The following is a 16,010-nucleotide window of genomic DNA, read 5'->3' on the forward strand; positions in this document are numbered from 1 at the left end:
CAGGGCCACTGTGAATGAAGCATTTTTTGTATTGTTTGTTCTCAAGGCTAGCATACTTTAACAGCTTGAGCAACAGCTGCATGAATGGCTTTGTTTATATAATGTTCTCTACCACCCCCACCAGGCAAAAGTTGTAAAGTTCATTTTTTGAAATAATTTCTTGTACATCTCATTGTTGCAATAGGTCTAGCTGTATCCCTATTTAAACAATTTGTTTTTTCCCTTCACCTTCACAAATTACGCCAACATCAAATACAGTGAAAATGGGGGAGTTATTTATTTATTTGGTTCTGGTCCTAGGGCTGGAACACAGGAAGTGGTGACTGTTCCTAAACCTGAAATCAGGGCAAGGTCACTGTGCTGGAGTCTCTCCCATGTCCTGAGCAAGGCTGGCAGGCTCTAAAACTTAAGCCACATTTTAACATCTGGCTTTGTAAAACAAATTTGGTGATTCATAAGGGATAAGTTTCTTATGGAGGAGCTGGGAAATGGCTCAGTGGTAAAGTGCTTGCCTTGAGCTGAAGAGCTAAGGGACACCATCCAGAGCTGGAGTTCAGGCCCCACAACCCATAAAACAGAAAAAAGAAAAGAAAAAAAAAGCTGAGTGCCAGTGGCTTACGCCTGTAATCCTAGCTACTCAGGAGGGTGAGATCTGAGGATTGCAGTTCAAAGCCAGACTGGGAAGGAAAGTCCATGAGACAATTATCTCCACTAAATCACCAGAAAACCAGAAGTGGCCCTGTGGCTCAAGTGGTAGAGCACTAGCCTTGAGCTGAAGAGCTTAGGGACAGTGTGCAGGCCGAGTTCAAGCCCCATGACCAACCCCAAAAAAAGAAAGATTCTCATGGGAAGACAGGGACATTAGCCAGGCTCTAAAATCAGAGGATGGTGGTTCAAAGCCAGCCAGGGCAGGAAAGTTGTTGAGACTCTCATCTCCAATTAATCACCAAGAGCTTGGAAGTAGAATAGTTCTAGTCTTGTGCAAAACAGCACAAGTTCAGGCCCCAGGACTAGCACACATAAAACCAAGTGTCATGGAGCTTCCTGCCCATGTTGACTATGAACCACAATCCTAAAATTTCAGCTTCCACAGTAGCTAGGATTATAGGCATGAGCCACTACTTAAAAATATTTCATTGACTTCTCTCTTCTTCTTCTTCTTTGTGTGTGTGTGTGTGTGTGTGTATGTGTGTGTGTGTGTGTGTGTGTGTGTGTGTGTGTGTGTGTGTGTGTGTCCGTCCTGGTGCTGGTTCTAGACCCTTGAACTCTGGAGCCTAGCCACAGTCTCTGAATTTGTTTTTCTTTTATTTTTAATGCTGTTTCTAGGCTTTGTATTCAGGGCCTAGTCCTTGTCCCTGAGTCATTCTTTTGTTGCTGGTGGTGGTGGTCCTAGGGCTTGAACATAGGGCCTGGTCACTTCCTGGGTTTGAAACCAGGGCAGGGCCACTGTGTATGAGGGATTTTGTTGTTCATTTTCCCTCAAAGCAAGCAGTCTCTGTGGCTTGAGCCACACAGATCAACTTCTGGCTTCTTTTACTTTTTTGGCAGTTCATGGAAGATAAAAATCTCATAGAAGATAAGAGTACTGTATCAGCACCTGAAATCTGAGGATTGGGGTTGAAAGCCCAGGCAGGTAAGTCCATAAAACTTATCTCCATTTCATCCCCCAAAGAAAGGAAGTGGTAGAATGCTACCTTTAAGAAAAAAAAATTCTATTTCAACCCCTGGGTTCAACACCCACACCTGATACATACTCACAAATTCCTAAGGGACTTTTCTGCCTGGGTTGCCTTGGAACCCAGATCTTCAAGTTCTGTCTTTTGTGTAGCTTGAGCTCCAGGTATAAACCAGCAATTCTCTTGGCTTTTGTGCTCATCTTCCACTCTGATTTTTATTTGTGTATTTGTATTTAATTGATTAATTAGTAGTAGTCCTACCTGGGCCTGGTCACTGTTATTTTGCTTTTTCATTCAAGGCTGTTGCTTTACCACTTGATCCACAGCTCTACTTCTGGCATTTTTGCTGGTTAGTTGGAGATCAGAGCCTCATGGAATTTCCTGCCCAGGTGGGCTTTTAACCACCATCCTGAGATTTCATGCTCCTAACTGGCATTACATGTCAGCCACCAAAAAGTGCCTGGCTCACTCAATTTTAATATTTTTTTTTTGGTTGGTCATGGGGCTTGAACTCTGGGCCTGGGCGCTATCCCTCAGCTCTTCAGCTCAAGGCTAGTGCTGTACCACTTGAGCCACAGCGCCACTTCCGGCTTTTTTCTTTTTTGCTATATGGTGCTGAGGAATCAAACCCAGGGCCTCATGCATGCAAGGCAAGAGCTCTACCACTGAGCCACCATCCCAGCCCTCAATTTTAATATTCTTAATAGGCTCTTACAGTCTTTTTATTCACATGATGATGATGATGATGATGATGATGATGATGATGATGATGTGCTGGTCATAGGTTTGAAATCAGGGCATGGGTGCTGTCCATGATCTTCCAGTTGAGCCTCAGCTCAAGTCCTGGACTTTATTCCTTTTTGCTTCTTTCTTGGTGGTTAATTTGAGAGAATTGTCTCATAAAAAACCTTGGCACTACTCAGGAGGTTGAAATCTGAGGATTGTGGTTTCAAGCCAGTCCTGACAAGAAAATCCAAAACACCCTTTTCTTTTTCTTTTTGTTGTTGTTGTTGTAATGACAAAGGTGAGGTGCAGTGGAGTTGCAGTTTCATTAACAGGTAAAAAGGATGTTTGTTTTGGAGCAATAGCCTCCCAAAGTACACTGCCTCCTGACTAGGGATGGTCCACTGATGGTTAGAATGACTTGTCTTCCTTCTATGACCCTATTACCCTGGTAACCGATTGTTTACAAAGATGTGATCCTGACACCTTAGCAACATGAGAAGGGACAATATCATTCCTAGGTTGGGATGAAAACCAAGTGGATCCCCCCATTTGGTGTGCTGTCTCGCTCTGGGGGGCCAGGATGATAGTGCACCCTTCTGTGAAGAAGGAAAATGACTTGAACAATTCTGTACTCTTTGTTCATTTCTGACAGATGAGGGCTGTAGATATATTCATGGACTTATCTAGGGACAAGCAGGGAATTTTCTAGGATCTCCATTGTGTCTAGGAAGGAAGGGCCTCAGGTTTTGCTGCAGAGAGATGCATCCTACAGTGCGGTTGCAGCAGCCCTGGCTTGCTCCAATGCCAGTGATTTCCCAGATCAGCAATATACCTGGACCCAGGAAATGTCACCTTATGCAGATGAAATAACTCTCAGGACATCTGTCCTGATGACCACGGAAGCCTATGCCAGTGCAAGCGACGGTGACACAATGCTGCTCATGTGGCTAGGAGTATGGAAGTGGCACTGGTGTGGATTAGAGGTGTTGGGTAGCACACGTGGTGGATGCTTTCTGCTCTGCCCACCACATGACTAAAGGCAATGCTGGATTCTGTCTAATTTAACTGGGGTCTGGGGGACTGTGGATTTTCTGGGATGCCAAAGCTCCCAGGGGGACATAGGTTGAGCTGGACTAGGTGAAAGGGAGTGAAGGAAACCTCCAGAAAAAAGGAAGTCTTGATTCTCTTTAAAAGTTCCTTTAACGCTTAAATTTTAATCAAAATGGGAACTAAATGGAAAAAGTGATTCTAGATCTCAGTTTCCTGAATAGCTAGCATTACAGGTGTGACACTAGTACCCAGCTCACTCTTTTGTATCTATTGAGTTTATTAGGTTCTAGACACTGTAGCAAGGAAAAAAAGAAAAGCTTTGTTTTGAAGGTCTATGCCTTTGTGTGTGGGGTTGGGGGAGGGTAGGGAATGTATACACATAAATATGTTTAAATATATGATGGAAAAAATATATTGAGTGATGTGCTAGGGAGGAATGTTAGCAATTTGCAGTGATGTATGAGTTCAGAAAAGCCTCATGTGGTAAATGACTTAGAAGAGATCAAGGCAACTCATCCAGGCCCCAGAATCAGGTAGAGTCCTGAGCTCGAAGTATGAGCACCTACACCGGGTCCCCTCCCATTTCTGGAGTTCCCTCCATACAACTGGCCCCTCCCTCTCTCTGCCCAGACCCACCTGGACTCCCATCTACCTCACTTCCTTTTCCCTCAGATCCTCCTGCTACCAGGATAGTGATGGAGGTCATGTGCTCCCTCTTGGGGGAAATATGGCTTCTCTAATAAACCTTGTAATAATCTTTCTCCTTTGCCTTCCTGCTTCTGCATGGTCCCCTTGCATGGATTTTTGTCTAATCCTCTTACATTGGTCACCCCTGTGGGTATAGGCTCCCCAGTGGGTTTGATCCTCCCTCCACTTCGGAAGGAGGTTCAACCAGCTTCCCTGGGACCTTTCCTGAGATCCTATACGCCAGTCACCAGAGGACCACCAAGGTAACTTTCTCCTGACTGAGCGCTCTACCAGCCCATCCAACACTGCTAATTAAGTCCCACTCCAGGCTAAGTGACCAGTTTATCTGAGGTCTGGGTTTCTGATTCTGATATCTCAGTGTAAGGCCACCTGGGCCTCTGTGACTTACTGAGCCCCCCTTCCCCTCATCAGAGCCAAACCTTGGCCAAGTGCCAGGGGCCTACCTTGGCCCAATGACCCATCCTCCATGGCCCAAGGAATACAAATGGACAAACATGAAGACATTCTCCACTGGCAGGGCCACCACCCCCTTTAGGAGCCAACCTGTACTGTGGAGAACACTCTAATATAGGCCCATGGCATCAGGTCCCTTACCATGGGAAGGACACTAAATTTCTTTACATTAAGGCCACCTGGGCCTTGGAGGGCTGCTGAGCCCCTGCAATCAAATTTTGCCCCAAATTTAAAACTCCACTTCTGTGAGTGCTTGGGCAGATAGCTCTGGCTCTCTCTCTCTCCCTCTCTCCCTCTCTTCCTCTCTCCCTCTCCCTCTTCCTCTTTCCCTCTCCCTCTTTCCCTCTCCCTTGTAACTGAAGGTAAAAGTATGGATGAGTTTAAGTTTAAACTCCTCCTCTGTGTTCTGCCTTTGCAGTTTCCCCTCCCCTGCAGTCTCCCCTGTGAGGCGCTCCCCTCTTTTGTGGCCTCCCCCACAAGGCACCCTCACTTCTGCGGCCTCCCAGTGAGGTACACCCCTTTTTGCAGCCTTTTCTGTGAGGCCCCCTCCCCTGAAGGACTTCATCTGTGAGGTCCTCACTGCTCTGCGGGACCCCTCCTCTGCCTTTGTAGTGGGGGTGGAAGCTGAAGCTCCAGTTTTGCCAGAAACAATGCATAAAGCATAAAGTGACTCCATTTAGGGTATCATCTCTTACTCTTTTCCATGGTTTTCCATGGTCAGGACTGACTTTGTCCTGGCCATTGTCTCAACATCCATTGCTGGGATAGCTTGTCCTGGTTGGCATTTACAGTTTGGACTCAAGGCCTGGGCACTGTCCCTGAGTCCTTCTGTTCCAGGCTAATGCTCTACTACTTAGAGTCACAATGCCACTTTCAGCCTTTGGCTGGATAGTCCTGGTTCTGTGCTGATTAGTAGGGAGATGGAGTTTTAGAAGGATTTTTTTTTTTGTGCCCAGGATGGCTTTGAACTTTCTTACAAAAGCTCTTTTTATTTCCAGTTAAAGCAACAAGGAGATCAATGAGATGGAGCTTACCTATAACTTGTTCACAATTGACTAACAATTACTTGTCAGAGATTTTTAAAAGAAAGCCCAGTAGATGCTTTTAACCTGAGACTGATTGGCACTCTAAGTACGGCCCACTGCCTCTGGGTAGCCTGTTTAAAGTGGCTTATAGACAACATTTAACCTATAACAAATGTACAGGCCTTTTCTTGGGCTACAGCAACATAGCCTGTTTAACACCCTGGTTTATAAAAGCATTTTCTGTCTGGCAGAGGAATGCCTACTTATGTAGGCCTTTAGACAGATCTCAATAGGAACATAATCTCAGCTCTACAAGCTTTTCAACAGATGAATTTAACCAGCTCAAAAGTTACTGCCAATTAGGACTTTGAGCAGATACAGGGGTTTGGAGATTTACATTCTACAATCTTAGCTTTTACTACCCACTATCACAGATCTCTGGAAAGTTTTGCCCAGTTAGACCAACATGGGTGATAGGCATGTTTACAAACTTATCTTTCCATGACCTTCTGGCTTGATCAATTTTTTGGAGGACCAAGCTCAAGTAACTCAGGACCTGATACCACTTTTGTCATCCAAACATTTGTTTGCAATTGCCTCTGGATATTTTAACAATATCAGGGTCCCTGGAGTGCCTTTCTTATGTTGGGATAAATACATCTTTGGCATTTTCCTTGGTCAGTCGCTGGACTTGAACTCAGGGTTTGAGTGCTGTCCCTCAGCTCTCCAGCTCAGGACTAGCACTTGGCCACTTTAAACTCCAAAACAACTCAGCTTTGAGCACTCTGTTGGCAGATTAGAGATGACAATCTCACAGGGACTTTAGTCTGCCTGTGCCTGGACTGGCTTCGAACTGCAGATCAGTGAGTTTTTTTGTTTTTTTTTTTTACAAACAGTCACTTTTACTCCAACTAAAAGCAACAAAGATGGTCATTGGAAGTAGTTTTATAAGCATGGTTTTACTTATTAAATTACATTTGACAAACTTGTCCTATCTTTTACTGTGGGCCTTCCGGCAACTGTTACAAAAAATTTTAGGGGCAAACTAGAATAATCCTATTTTTTTTTTTTTTTACTTTGAAATAAACCTTTAGGAAAATTTTATCTTTTAAACTTGTCTGGGAGGCCAGCCACTCTCCACAACTTCTCAAATTTTTACAAGGGGGATGTCATTTTAAATCCATTTTGTAAAGTTATTTTAATTTGCATTTAAATGCATCATTGAAACACTGGGCTGTATATTCTTTGCCTGTAGGCTGTCCTGTGGGCAGTGAATAGAAAGAGTGGCCATTTTTTTTTCTGCAGTCTGAGTTACCTTTAGGAATTTACCTCCAATTGTAAAATAGTATAGAAATCAATTTCTATCCTTTGCTCATACACCCCGTATGGTCTAACTTCTGGTGATGAACATTTACAGAACCAAATATCTAATGTGGCTTGTGTTTTACCCTTAATTAACAGGCTTTTGGTCATGTGAGATGCAAGGCCAGAGTCTGAGAGAGACTGTGGCATCTCCCAGCATGTATAGACTGTTGCACCTCCTGTTGGTAACCTGCAATATTTCTACATATACTGGTTAGAGACCTGGTTTACACTGGCTTTTGCAGGCTGGTGCCACTGGTTTAGGCAGCTGTGCCTGAGCATAGTTACTCTGGTCCCTTGATCTTAATTGAAGTTGATCAGCACACAGGGGAGAAAACAGAGAATGAAACCCTTAGCTTTAGTTTACTAGCCATGGTCAGTGTACAATAGTTAACTCTTAGCATAGATGGACATAGGAATGACATAATTCACAGCCAACTTAGTTACCAATTTCATTTACTTTGTAAAGGACATTGTCTTTTTTAAGTCCTTTTCCAAGGTCTTTTAAAACTGCCTGTTTTTTCTTTGGCTTAGTCAGGTCACAAAGTTTTAAAGCAATTTAGATTAATTCACAGCTTCCATTGACAAAGATTTTTAGTAGGCAGAGTAACCTTGAAACCATAATCACTTACATATAGTCGAATAAGACACAGACAGACATGTTTGTGCACAGATTATAGAGCGTGCTTAGATTTTAAAATAGACTTTTAAAGTTTTGAAATTTTAGTGGAACTACTTTTCTAATTATGATGGAACCATGTGGTCAGTTTAAAATACAAAACTTTGCCAACAAGAAACCTAGTGAACAGGAGGCAATAGGAACATACACTTGGCCTAGCATAATGGCACCACAGGACAGGGGAGGGGGAAAGGGTAGTACCAAGCTGAAGTACCAAGAGGCCAATTTGGCACATCCACCACTTGCTCAATGCTAGAGAGAAGATTAATACACTTTTGGTAATATCCAAACTTGTTGGCCTTTATTTCGGGGAGTTTAGACTTAAACTCACCCATTTTCTATCTAATGAGTAGAAACAAGCAATTACTGGTTACATTCTTCCAGGGCTTAACCAAAGCGTTTAGCATATGAAATACTTGTGAAAGAGGTTACAAGCAGGTAATTTTGGCAAGAGGCAGAGTTTAAGGGGAGGGGGAGAGAGAGAGAGAGAGCTACTTGCTCAAGCACTCTCAGAAGTGGAGTTTTAAATGTGGGGCCAAATTTAACTGATGGGGACTCAACAGCCCTCCAAGTCCAGGTGGCCTTAATGTAAAGAAATTTAGTGTCCTTCCCATGGTAAGTGATCTGAAGCCATGTGCCTAGAGTAGAGTGTCCTCTGCAGTGCAGGTTGGCTCCTAAATAGGTGGTGGCCCCACCAGTGGAGACTGTCCTTATGTTGGTCCAAGGTGGGTCCTTGGGCCATGGTAGGCCCCTAGTGGCTAATTCCAGCACTTGGCCAAGTTTTTGGTCAGATGGTGAGGGTGGGGCTCAGTTAGCCCAGAAAGGCTCAGGTGGCCTTACCACTGATATTGGAATCAGAAACCCCGACCTCGGACAAACTTGTCACTTACCCTGGAGTGGGAATTAATTAGTGGGGCTGGATGGGCTGGTAGAGCACTCAGTCAGGAGAAAGTTACCTTGATGGTCCTCTGGTGACTGGAGTGAAGGATCTCAGAATAGGTCCCAGGGCAGCTGTTTGAACTCCCTTCTGAAGTGCAGGGGGAGCAAATGCACTGGGGAACCTATCCCAGTATGGAGCCACCAGTGAAAGAGGATCAGACACATCCATCCTATGGGACCATGCAGAGGCAGGCAGGCAAAGGAGAAAGATTATTACAAGGTTTATTAGAGGAGCCATATTTCCCCCAAGAGGGAGCACATGACCTCCATCATCATCCTGGTAGCAGAAGTATCTGAGAGAAAAGGAAGTGAGGTAGATGGGAGTTCAGGTGGGTCTGGGTGGAGAGAGGGAGAGGCCAGTTGTATGGAGGGAACTCCAGAAATGAGAGGGGGCCCAGATGAGGGTGGAGCTGAGGACCAAAGGTGAGCGATCTACAAACTGCAGTTCAAAGCCAGTCCAGGCAGAGAAAGATTATCATCTCTAACTAGCCAGCAGAGTGCCAAAAAAGCGGGCAGAGTTGCTTTGGAGTCCGAAGTGGCAAAGTGCAATCCTTGCACTGGAGAGCTGAAAAACAGCACTCAGGCACTAAGTTCAAGTCCAGTGACCAAGGGAAATGTCAAGGTTGCGTTTACCCTAACATAGAAAGAGGCACTCCTGGGACTTTGGCAATAATGTTTGGCTCTTCTAAAATTGATCAGAGCTTGAGGTCATGGCAAGCTACTTTATAAGCATGCATAACTGGGCAAGAACTTGTCAACCATTTGTAATAGTTGGCTGTAAAAGGCTGAGGTTGTGAAATGTGGGGAATAGCTTAAATCCAAACTGCTCTGTATGTGCTTAAAACCCTAATTGGCAGAAAATTCTGGGCTGACACTAACCAAATAAATTTGTTTAAGAATAAAATATGAAATTGTTAGGACCAGATCAAAAGTAAACAGATAGGGTATTAATTAGAACAATGAAGGAGAAAATTCAAATTTAACTGAGACAAATAAGTCCCAGGTAAGCAGAGAAACATTGGTATAAACACCAAAATAAAACAAAATTGTGGTCTGATAATTACTAAAAAGATCATTTATATCAGGATTTAGACCAAATGTTAAATTTTCAAAGATAAGGGCTTAAGTAGAGAGTTACGCACCAGGAGCTACACTAAACATCTGTATTCCAAAGATGGCCTGCCTGTTCCACCTAGGCTATTTGAGGAGCTAAACAATGCTTTCGCCCATTTGGGGAGGTAATGTTTTCCTAGGATTTCAAGGTAAGACTTGTCCCACCTCCAGGCCTTGAAGCTGGGTGCAATGCCCCCATCTCCAGCCTAGATACCAGGATGTCTACAGGCAGTTGTGTGGACTCAACCACCCTATTTGCCTTGATGCAATTTGTAATCACTAACTGTTAGTTCTGCTTTTATAAATTGTTTGTCAATTACAAAACTGCCACTGAACACCTACAAGTGGAACTTCTTATGGATCTTACCTTTAAACATCCTAGACTATTTAAATCTTTTACAAACCAAAGTACTAAACAGGCTATGCTGCTAAAGCCCCCCCCCAAAAGGGTCCATACAGTTATGAAAAGTTAAAAAATTATGCCTAAACTCTAGTTTGGAATAAAATGTAATTAGTAAAAAGTTGTCACCTTGACAAACTACCCCACACCATATTCTAAAAGCCAGTGTACAATCAGAAAAATATTAGGGGAGTTTACTAAAGTTAGTCCCTAGGTAAAACTTCTTTAATCAACCTGTGTAGACTAATGCCAACTGTTTACACACCCATAAAACATTTAAGCTTCAATTATTAAAAAAACAAAAAAGGGGAATCCCCAAGGGAAACTTTTGCCTTAACCTTATTTACTCTAAATGTTTAAAATTTCACTCAAAGTGATCCTTTCACTAAAGCTGAAAAGCATTTTATCCCTCTAGCACCACCTCACTATCTATTCCCATATGGTTTAAACAATTTAATCAATGAAGACTAAGACTAATGCCCCATAAGGGAAAACAGTGTTTCTATCATTCCAGATGGATCCACTGGCAACATCTGGGTCCCTTTTTGACTCATTCGACCTCCAGAGAAGCAAAAACAACACAACACAATCCTGAGGAAGATCTAGTACGCAGCTTTGCAGACCTAAGCTTGAAGTCCCGAGGAAGCCATCATCCTTATCTTAAGAAAACCAGCTTGACCCCACCAACATGGGGTCAGAATAAGTGTTGACACAAGACCGAAGCCACCCTGGTCAGTACAAAAACCCCTAGAATACCTGAATATCTGTTTTGGCCATGATTGCACTGCTTGTGAATACTTCTGCAGTGAGTAGTGAACATGCATATTGGGCCTATGTCCCTCACCGACCATTGTTAAAATTAGTGGATTAGCTAGACCAAGGTCCGGTGGTGTATACAAATGACAGCACGTATTTTCCTCCACCATGGGATCATGCAGACCCTACTCATCCAGGTGAGGAAGGAATACCTCATATTATTTCCTTAGGATTTGAGTCTTTACCACTGTGTTTAGGGACATCACCTTGCTTACCAACCAGAAGACAGGTATGGGCATACATCTTGCCTGATGATAAAATCAACAATCATATGGGGCTATTCAGCACAATTTCCTTAAATTTTATTGGTAAGGATCATTCTTATACAAATAAGACTGGGCGACCACCTAACCTAGTATGCCAGGACATTAATTATTGAATTTTGTTTATGTTTCTATTCAGTGGTCTCAGTGTCAAAACCCTAGAGGAAAGATTATACAGCATAATGATAACATCTCATTTATAGATTGAGGTCCTCATGGATGTTTCATTGCCAATTATTCTGAAAAGCATGTTGGTGATTGGTATACTAATAATTCTTCTGATGGTGACGTCTATACAATGGAGTTATAAATCATGTAGAACCCATTGGCTTGCTCACCTGACATGATGGAGGCCTTGTGCCTCGTAGGCCACATATGAATTTCAGGGGACACTTAGGGCCTGAGCAGTGGCATTTATAAAACTTGCCACCCAATTTTATACAACCCAGAATTGGATTGGTCACTTTACTAGGGCCCATGAGGCAAATTATACATTTTACAGGAACCATTCTTCTACTGTACAGGGTTGTATTAAACTTTCCTATGTACTAGCCCACAGGGACAGTGTCAATCAATGAGAACCCACGCAGCCTGGACTCTTTACATGCTTAAATCATACTATTTCTTTTAATATGCCTTCTCAGTCTCTCCTGATATTAAGATTTCGCTTAGGGGTCTGGGTGCCTGTTAACCTCACCCGACCTTGGCAGGAGAGCCCCACTGTTGGTTTGTTGACAGGAGTCTTCCAGCAACTGCTGAAGAGAACTAGGAGATTCCTGAGTCTGAGTGTAGCTGTGATCCTTGAAATGACTGCTATCATCATGACTGCTGCAACTGCCGGAGTGGCCCTGCATTCCTCCATCCAAACCAAGGACTTTGTAGAGAAGTGGCTGGACTGTCACCAGCTATGGACTCATCAGCACAATATTAAACAGGACATTGATTCCCGTCTGAACACCCTGCAACACACGGTGCAGTGGATGGGAGACCAGATAATTGATCTGCAGAAACAGCTAACCTTCAAGTATGATTAGAGCTCAATAAACTGTGCATCACTCCTACTTGATTCAACACTTCTAACATTACTTGGCAGGGACTTCACTACCACCTGCCGGTCTTGCAAGGAAATTTGACTTGGGACATCCACTAGTTACAGCAGGAAGTCATTGAGACTTTCTTGGCACAACTCCCTGGGGTGGGATATGAAGGTCTGGCTGAGGAATTGCATCTGTGCTAAACCAATTGGACCCTCATACCTGGTGGCACAGTTTTACCCATAGTGTTTCTACAGGATTGATTGCATTATGTCTTGTCAAGATATTGCTGTCTACATTCCAAAATAGTTTCTGCAAATCCCTTCTGCAAAGGATCTCTTGCTTACGGTTGTACTTAAACAAACAAAAAAGGGGGGAGATGTCAGAGGCATCAACCGGCATAACCCCATCTGTTGCTGTTTCCACAGCGGGATCTGGGAACACGATGTGTGGTATAGGCAAGAAGGGACTACACCATGTGGGTATAGACAAAATTTATTGGAACATCACATGCTTATATACAGCACACAAGCAGGAGAAGTAAATCTTCAGTCAGGGGCAGAGAGTTAAACAGTTTTATGGGAGCACAGACAATGAGAGTTTAAACAGAAAAAGCTAATCCTTGTCAACAAATGTGGAGCAGTTCCACTAATCAAGGTTGTAAAAGTAGGTAAAGCACAGGTGATTACACATGGGGGGGGGGTCTCCACGCATTGTTCTACGTGGTTAAGTAGATGAAGCAGGAATGGTACTTTGAGCAAACCATTACCTGAGTCTTGCACCGGGGCAGAACCTTTGCCCAGCATGGAGGAAAGGGTGTCCCTTCCTCCCTGAGAAGAATTGGAAGTGGTCCTGTGGCTCAGGTGGTAGGGCACTTGCTTTCAGCTGAAGAGCTGAGGGACAGCGTCCAGGCCCAGAGTTCAAGCCCCACAACCAACACAAATAAATAAATTGGAAGGAAGGGATGCATGCCTGTATGCACCCTCAGGGCACAAAGGTGCTCAGATGGGGTTTTGCAGGCCTATGCCTCCAACACCCATATGAACCCCTCTCCTTCTGCTCCCACTCCAACTCCCAGATCTTAGGCAGATTGGGTGGAAGGGGGCTGTGTCAGTCCTGGAGTTTTTCTCCGCCTCTGGCTGTGCCTGAGCAGCTGCAGGAGCCCTGGCCCATGCTGCACGAGGCAGCAACAACTGCTGCAGTCGCTGCTGCAAGTTTGGCCATTTGGCTCCACTCCTGCCTGGTTGCCCTGACACTGGAGGAGTCTCGCTGGCTCCTTTGCTGTTTCACACTGCACCTCCAGCCTAGGGATGAGCCCAGGAAGCTCGGCGCTGGAGCCTTTGAGGCCTGAGGTCAGCCGCTGGAGGGATTTGGAGGGGCTGCCCAGTCTGCAGGGTCTGGCCTGAGGAGCCTGTGCCCCAGCCATGGCTGCTTGCTGCTTCTCACTGCCGCTCAGAAGAAGCGGCGGCGGCGCTGGCCTGTAGCTGGCTTGCTTGCTCCCTCCGAGGCTCTTATAGTTGTGTTACTGGCAGAACAATATCCCAACTGCTCTAGTACTATTTTATTGTATTTTAAAAATAAAAGACTTCATGGGCCCCATAAGTGCTTTATAAAATATGACTGGCAGCCGCTATTTAAATAAATGTGAGAATTCAGGAGTTTTTCTTTTATCTTCCTAAGTGATTTTTTTTTTGTCTGTCTTGGGACTTGAACTCTGGGCCTGGGTACTGCTGTCCCTTAGCTCTTCAGCTAAAGGCTAGCACTCTACCACTTGAGCCACAGGACCACTTAGGTTTTCTGGTGGTTTATTGGAGATAAGAGTCTCATGGTCTTTTCTGCACTGGTTGGCTTTGAATCTCGATCCTCAGATCTCAGGTTCCTGAGTGGCTAGGATTACAGGCAGGAGCCACTTGTGCCCAGCTCTAAGTGATCATTTTAAAGGCTAAGCATAATAGATCACTCCTGTAGTACCATCTACTTGGGAGGCATAGATTGAGAGGACTGCAATCCAAGACCAACCCAGGCAAAAATTGAGATCTGATCACAATCATCAAGGTGGGCTGATTCCAATAATCTCAGCTAGATGGGAGGCTGGTCCTGGGATGGGAAGAAAACAGGATGCCCTAACTTAAAAACTAAAGTACAAAAAGGCCGTGGTGTGGATTAAGAGTTAAACACCTGCCTAAGCATGAAATCCTTTGTATAAACCCTAGTACTGAGAAAAGGAGGGAGGGAGGAAAGCAGGAAGGGATATAGGGGAGGGAGAGAGATGTTATTTCATTAATTTTACATTTTTCCTAACACCATTCATTTTGAGTTTCTTTTTTTTTATTCGAAAGTTTTTTATTTGCTTTCAAGCGATTGTTTATGACACATTCATAAGCATTTTGAGTTTCTTTTGCTCAAGACTAGCACTCTGCCACTCAAGCCTCAGTACCACTTCCAGCCTTTTCTCTTTATGTGGTACTGAGGAACCAAACCCAGGACTTCAGGTATGTGCTAGGCCAGCACTCTATTACTAAGCCACATTCCCAGTCCTTCTTTTATTTTGTAAGATGAGGTTTGGTTTTGTGTTCTTCTCTTGGCATGGAACTTAGGCTAGTCTCAACCTAACTTCTGACTCAGCCTCCTAAATTCAGAGATTGCAAACATAGACCACCATACTCAGCTCAGGATTCCTTTGAGAGAATCATCTTTTCAGAGACAGAGTTATTCTGTCTTCCTTGGATTGGATGGCCTTTTGCTTTTGGCATTGTGTTAATCCCATTTCTTGTCCTGATATATTTCTCCTTCTAGATCAATAGAAAATTTTCAGCTTCCCAACTTGAAGCCTATTTGTGTCATCGAATAATATCACAAAACTTGTGAATATCATTACCTGGCATCATGGGCATGCCAGCCAGCTAAAACTCAGCTATCAGATGGGCTTGGGCTTCAACAATGCAGGCATTTCTCTGCATAATCTGAAAACTGTCATAGATAATGTTGGTTTATTCCATCCTGTTTTCAGCTGCTTGCCATTCTGAGCTTTGTATGTTTTTGCTTTCTTTTATTTATTTATTTATTTTTTGAGTCATAGGCCTTGATCTCTGGGCTTGGCTTGGGTGATGTCCCTGAGCTTTTCAACTCAAGGCTAGCACTCTATGACTTGAGCCACAGAGCCACTTCTGGTTTTCTGGTGGTTTATAGGAGATAGGCGTCTCACGGACTTTCCTCCCTGGGCTGGCTTTGAACCACGATCCTCAGATCTCAGACTTCTAAGTAGCTAGGATTACAGGTGTGAGCCACCTGTACCCAGCCCTGACTGAATCTTGAAAAGAGAAGACAGGAATAGGTCAAGAGACACACAGTATCAAAATGGGGATGGGAGGGATCGAGAGTCCTGACTGAGCAGTGGATCCATATAAAGTCTGATCAGACTTACTCCAAACATGAAGGAACATCTTCAGTCTGGATGTGGGATGCCTATAAACATTGTCAGGGACATGAAAGGAGCAGGGTTGGGATGAAGGTTTTAGGGAGCACTGTGGGATGAAGTGTCATTAAAAACTCAGCTCTGGGGCTGGGAAGTTGGCTCAGTGGTAGAGCGCTTGCCTTGCATGCCTGAGGCCCTGGGTTCGATTCTTCAGCACCACATAAGCAAAATGGAAAGCCGGAAGTGGCGCTGTGGCTCAAGTGGTAGAGCACTAGCCTTGAGCTGAAGAGCTGAGGGACAGGGCACAGGCCCAGAGTTCAGGCCCGACAACCGGACCCTCCCCCCCAAAAT

At 44.2% G+C, this 16,010-nt stretch overlaps 1 protein-coding gene across 15 annotated transcripts in view; it reads left to right on the plus strand.

The window, feature by feature from the left end:
- The window catches only part of LOC138826283 (protein FAM114A2-like), a 101,999-nt gene that overhangs the window by 45,983 nt on the left and 40,006 nt on the right, over window positions 1–16,010 (plus strand). For 11 of the 15 annotated variants that reach the window (XR_011371633.1, XR_011371624.1, XR_011371628.1 and 8 more), the window contains 3 exons: window positions 1,549–1,633; window positions 10,646–10,862; window positions 11,949–13,914. The gene's annotated coding sequence lies outside the window, so the exon portion shown is untranslated. Of the gene's footprint in view, window positions 1–1,548; window positions 1,634–10,628; window positions 10,863–11,948; window positions 13,915–16,010 lie in introns of those variants that run through there. The other 4 variants (XR_011371631.1, XR_011371629.1, XR_011371627.1 and 1 more) reach the window with 3 other exon arrangements.

Source organism: Dipodomys merriami, unplaced genomic scaffold (genome assembly GCF_024711535.1).
Source record: "Dipodomys merriami isolate MVZ:Mamm:240054 unplaced genomic scaffold, mDipMer1.0.p SCAF_1409, whole genome shotgun sequence".
NCBI lineage: Eukaryota > Metazoa > Chordata > Mammalia > Rodentia > Heteromyidae > Dipodomys > Dipodomys merriami.